Genomic DNA, 5,339 nt, shown 5'->3' on the forward strand with positions numbered 1-5,339 from the left:
TGTCGTGTGTGTGTGTGTGTGTGTGTGTGTGTGTGTGTGTGTGTGTGTGTGTGTGTGTGTGTGTGTGTGTGTGTGTGTGTGTGTGTGTGTGTGTGTGTGTGTGTGTGTGTGTGTGTATAAGCTACATATCATATCACGGATATATACGCAGCTATCTTATAAAGACGTTTTGAAACTATTTATTTATAATAGACAAGGATTGCATGGCCAAAATCCCGTTATAGCACGCATCGATTGCCTACTTCATCATTACACAATCTGTTGTGAAATAGTCATCACATTTGTTTTCTTAGTTATTCGGGGTGATGTGTAAAGCAAAGTAGAAATCATTTCTGGGAAGAAATGGTGGCCCTGAAAAGGGCCGGTTGGTTTCACTGGTACATGCGCAGTGTTTAAGCGCGTTTCCGCCACGGGATACGGCTGAGCGGAGCTCGGAATGTCCTTGGGGCATGATTCGTGACCTCTCTTTGGCGTGGATGGCGCACCAGGGGGTGGTATCTTCGAAAGGACAACGATGGTAAGCCTCGCTAGCCGTCCTGAAGAGCCACTCACGGCGGAGCTCTGGGAGCGCCAGGTCAGTCTTGAAGTCTTGTGCAGATCTCACGGACCAGGCGTTTGGAACGGCAGGCTTGCGAATGAGCAGCTCGGTGACTCTGCTGGTAACGACGGATCTCTCCTCAGGGCGGACCGTGGCGGGTCGTTAACGATGGAGGTTTCTTCACTCCTCCGGTAGCCGGGGCACTCTTACGAGCTGCTTCCGTCGCCAACTGCTTCCTAGGAGCATTTGCCTCCCGTGACTTACGAGCTGTCTGCTTGGTACGAGGCCATATATGCAGTCGCGAAATGCAATTCCGGAACTTGTAGTGACTGCTTCTTAACCGGCTGGCTGGATATATATGCGTTACCTAGTGGTCGGGGCCTAATCCTGATTGGTTAACATGTCGGTTGCTGAAACCGGATTGCGTTACTTTATAGCGCATAGCAGTCGTCGTTTCCACGTCACAACCCGCCGTTTTCCGTAGGCCGAACTCATAAACCGGAACGTCCAACCGAGTCTGAATAAACCGGGGAAACATAAACGAACGATCTTTGTGTCCAAATGAGGTTTTCGCTGCCATCGGTTCAGTATAACAAAAGAGTCCTTCTGACCAATATACTCCTGATTACGTTGCCCTTGTCATCATAGGTAGTAACTGTAGAACCGCGTTGCCCACGTTCGTACCATCTGTATATCGAGTTGATATGTTGCGCCATATTTTCAAATGCAACAAACTGCATTAGAGCTCATAGGCAACGTACAAAATATGTAGCTCTAAACATTTTCTATATATCTCTTAATAGTAATATATTTTGTAAATAGATTCATTATTAAAATTATATATATTAATTAATGTAAAACACATAAATTCTGATTTGATATAATTTTTATAAATATATAATTGCAGCGCCTAATGACTTTACTCTCAATATTTCTCCGGTTTTAATTCATTTCCAATAAGCTGACGCGTACGGCATCTTACCTTGCCCCATTTGAATTAACTATGTATGTGACCTTATCCCTCGTTCAACGCTTTAGTAGCATATAAAAACTATCATATGCTATATACGTATATATATATAGTAATATAATATAATATAATATATATATACCTATAAATCTATATCTATATCTATATCTATACTATATCTATATGTATATCTATAATATATCTATATAATATATCTATATCGTATATCTATAAATTCTATATCTAGACCTGATAAACCTATACCTATACTATACCTATAACCTATACCTATATCTATATCTATAACCAACTCTCTGTTATCGTATATTCTATATCCTAATCGTATATGCTATAATCTATATCTGAATAATCGTATATCTATATCATATATCTATATCTATATCTATATCATATATTATATATCTAATCTATTATCATATATCATAGTCTACTATCTATATCGGGTATACTATCTATAACTAGCATCTATAAATAACTATCTTTCGATACCTCCATATAGTGGCCAATGCCCAATACTCATGTATGGCGAGTTATTGTAATTCGATATATTCGAATTTGTTTCGCAAAAATCGTGAATTTCTCAAGACAAAAGATTTAGTATTCAAACAAAAAGCAAGCTAAATACTTATACACTATTTATTCAACTTATATATATTTTGTTTCGACTGATTTTATAGAAATATTTGTTTCACAATTCAGAAACTGTTAATCTTCTTGTAATATGGGTTAAAGATGAACATGTAAAATAGCTATTCTAATTTGAAAATACTTATTAACATAATAAACATAAAAAATTGCCGCCAACGGCAATCTAAATCGCTATGTCATCTATATCGTACAAAAAATAGTAGTGGCACGTTATGTCGGCGTGGAAATGGCGGGAAAACGGTTACTTGCACCAAAGGTCAATAGATGATCAGACTGTGTACCCAAACCTTACCGGTATCACCATCGATTTACTGACCAATGCTTAAGGCGGGGGTACGCTATAGCGGCTGCGAGCTGGGTATAAATAGCGTGTATTGCAGGTGTGACACTCATTCGTTAGTAAGAGCGTGTAGAGAACCTTAAAGCCTACTATCAATGTCTTGGAAGAGGAAAAGGGAGGAAAGGGACTCGGAAAGGTGGGCGCCAAGCTCATCGCAAGGGTGATTGGCGTGACAACATCAGGACATCACCAAGCCTGCTATCGCGTCTTGCTCGCCCGAGGTGGTTGTGAAGCGTATCTCTGGCCTCAGTCTACGAAGAGACCCGTGGCGTCCTGAAAGTTGGTCCTCGAGAACGGTTCATCCGTTAGATGCCGTCACCTACACCGAGCACGCCAAGAGGAAGACCGTCACCGCCATGGACGTTGTCTACGCTCTCAAACGTCAGGGACGTACACTGTACGGCTTTGGCGGCTAAATCAGCGATCTGATTATACCATCTGATAAACCACACCGGCCCTTTTCAGGGCCACCATTTCTTCCCAGAAATGATCTCTACGTTGCTATATATATTAACTGCCGTATTATATTGTATTCTAATGAAAACGAGTGATCCAAATTCAATCTAATATATCTATCTAATATATCTATCATCTAATAAAATCTTATACACGAGCGATGACGCATCAATTATAAATCCCGTGACTTCCGTTTACGGGTGTCGTATGTGAATGTGGAGAAATGTATATCATCACTCTTCAACTGCCCATGACCGATTGCCTTCGTGGTTTTTGATATGATCTTTTAATATACCAATCTATCGTAATTTTTACAGACACGAACGATAACAATGCGGATGAAATACATTGTGTGTATGCGTACAAGATTTGTGTTAATATTGGCAAGTATTATGTTAATTACTAATGATGAAGCTAGAGTTGTTACATTCGCCGTATCACTTGCAAAAGTGCATCACTAACTCTAACTGAAAAATTTGATGCCCGCATTTTTGCGGTGGTGTGTTAACACATCGCAAATCGATGTGTCAACGGAGTATACCTATTAGGACATATCTTTTAGTAAAGCTCAGCTAATTATTATCCACGATCAGGCAAGACTTTTTTCGTTCAATAACCCTCTACGTTAAAGCGGTGTATGTTTACAGTAACAATTTGCAGGACATATAAGATTAACAGGTTATATCAGATAATGGATATGCTATATGGCGATTCTGCATAAGTCTGTTACGTGCCTACCTTGCTGCCTACATGTTAAGTGCCTACGTGGTTAAAAAATTGTTGCGAAGTAATAAAGTCAGGTTTGCACTACGTAGTTATTATGAAAGTTTTGGCCAAATTGGTATTACCCTTCCCATTACGCACACAAAGCTCAATGCTTATTTGTCTTGTTATGGGGGTAGTCAACACAACAGGCGGTATCGCTTCTCACATTCTGTTTGTTATATCAGTTGCTGGCGGTATCGCTTCTCACATTCTGTTTGTTATATCAGTTGCAACACATTAGGCACGCCACCAACCACCACATTAATAGTTTGTTATATCTGTAGGCTGTAGCATATACAATAGACGCACTACTGCCAGGTGCAGTCTTGGTTTGTTTCATCAACACTACGTGTCATAGAAGCGCCGTAGCCCATAGGTGATGTGTCTTGCCTCACCTTTACTCGTGCATTAGATGCTCCTATAACACGGCAGTTATGCATAGCAGAAGTCATTTCATGGAAGAGATGGTAGCCCTAAACGGCCGGTTTGTTTTGCCTATGAGACGGAAAGCGTGGGGACATTAATTGCTATTTGATCTAGGTTACACGCAAGTTTTCCCGCCCTTTCCACTGCACTGCCCGTTGCTCATACCCGCCGTATCGTGGGTTATCAGACATCGCCATCTGTTGGGCGGCTACCGTGTAGGCTACCGGTCGCACGTGCTACCCAAGCTATTTTAGAAAAACCAAAGTACATTAAATGCCATTTCATTAAATTGCACTTATTGACGGCCGCGTTCATAAATAACGTATTCGTCTCTAGCTTGATTTAGCTGCGCCATATCGTAAGAAACCTGTTAAAACTAATCATAAACATGCGAGAATGGACAGTCACATGTGACAACTCAGCTCTCCAGGAACACCTTTGAGCATTTTCTCCCAAATTTATGAGGTCGTTTCAACGTATATTTATTTTCTTTATTTAGATAATTGGCAAATGAGTTTTAAATCTAAGAATAAAGTTACCAAGGATATATCGACAGAAAATTATGCCAAGCCATTACTCTTAAGGGAGAGTTTACTCTAGGTTCTAGGGTTATTTTCAGCTAATTTAGGTTATAATTATGCTACATAAAAAGTTTCATGGTTCAATCACCATTAGAAATATTATTTTAAAATGTTTTAAAACTAACGACTACAGTTTGATTACAACGACGGTGGCGCCACTCAAAGCGCACGGGGTCACACGGTAGCGGCTATAGCGAGACTGCGAGTTTAATTCTATATTAATATAATACATCAGCGTTACAAATGGATATTAGGGCGTCGTATTAGATTGAGATCGGCGGGAAAACGGTTTCATTCGGTTCCAAGCACTTGGCCCGTTTCAATAATAAAATGAATAGGCAAATAAACATTGAATTCATATATAACTGGCGAAGTCTGACTGTTGTCTCTTCTTTTTTTTACCTTTATTAGCAATAACCTTTCCCGTTAAATGCCGGTTCAAACGCTTCACTATCAAAACGCAACACACAATCTCACCACAGTGACACGAAGGGGAGAGGAAGAGGGAACCACTGTGCACAAACTCACGGAAACGCAATATCGAAGTTTTGCTGAAGAAGTTTACTGGGGCATGTTAGTGGAATATGCTTTGCA

Source organism: Priapulus caudatus, unplaced genomic scaffold, assembly GCF_000485595.1.
Source record: "Priapulus caudatus unplaced genomic scaffold, Priapulus_caudatus-5.0.1 Scaffold1767, whole genome shotgun sequence".
Taxonomy (NCBI): Eukaryota; Metazoa; Priapulida; class Priapulimorpha; order Priapulimorphida; family Priapulidae; genus Priapulus; species Priapulus caudatus.